The sequence below is a fragment of the Taudactylus pleione genome, unplaced genomic scaffold (genome assembly GCF_031769625.1).
Source record: "Taudactylus pleione unplaced genomic scaffold, aTauple2 ptg000366l, whole genome shotgun sequence".
In the NCBI taxonomy this organism is placed as follows: Eukaryota; Metazoa; Chordata; class Amphibia; order Anura; family Myobatrachidae; genus Taudactylus; species Taudactylus pleione.
The window spans coordinates 10719910-10720846 of NW_028284767.1; positions in this window are offsets into that span (position 1 = coordinate 10719910).

Sequence of the window (937 nt, forward strand, 5' to 3'; positions counted from 1 at the left end):
ATAAGAAGTGAATAAGAAATGAATAAGAAATTAATAAGAAGCTGGCCGAATCAGAAGCCAACTTCAGCCTCGTCGACAATCCCATGGTTCAGTGTCCCCCAGCCTTCATAGAAGAGAAAAAATTATTTACGAATAAAAAAAGCAAAACTACAGCAGGGCTGCATAGCAGCCACTTCAAACGTGCCCTACTGCGTGAGCACCTAAAGAACACTAATTGTGGGATTGCAGGAGGGAGGAGCTTACTTTTTAAAGCTACAGTTTAATTTAAGTGCCAGCTCCAGCTCCAGCCCCAACCTACAATCCCATTGCCCAGTGTTCCCCAGCCTTGCTGCAAGAGAAATATATTTTTCCTGGACTTCTACAAATAAACATATTGCCAGTTGATATGAGATAAGTACATCTAGCACAGATATGCATCAGAAGACATCCTCATTCTGCCAGCGTGGAAGTGGCATTTTACCTGTTCTCTGGGAATAACTATACTAGCAAAGAGCTTGACTCGCTATGCACTGCAACTACGACCTTGCTGACCAGATACACCAGAGACCCATAACACCAAAAGGAGGCTTTGTTAGCCACATTGTTCCATAAGATTGACTTCCACAGCCATTTCCCACTGAAAAATCACTTTTGATTTTGCTGCACTGCCACTTTAAGAGTGACATTTATAATTGCTATGCCACTATATAAACAGCTGGTACCCTGCTTATGTTTTATATGTGCTGTTTTAAATATGTCATTTTTGTGGTACATTTAAGTAATTATATCTATAGTGCAGATTTGCAATTTAGTCAGTTCTACTTGATTTTTCCCCAGTTTCTTTAAACTGCTGCTTTTTCATTACAATATTAGTGCTACCTCTTAGAATTTCCTGCTCCAGGGGCAAACCTTGCTTTTATACAAATAAACATAGTAACAGTAAGTTAATATTTCAGGA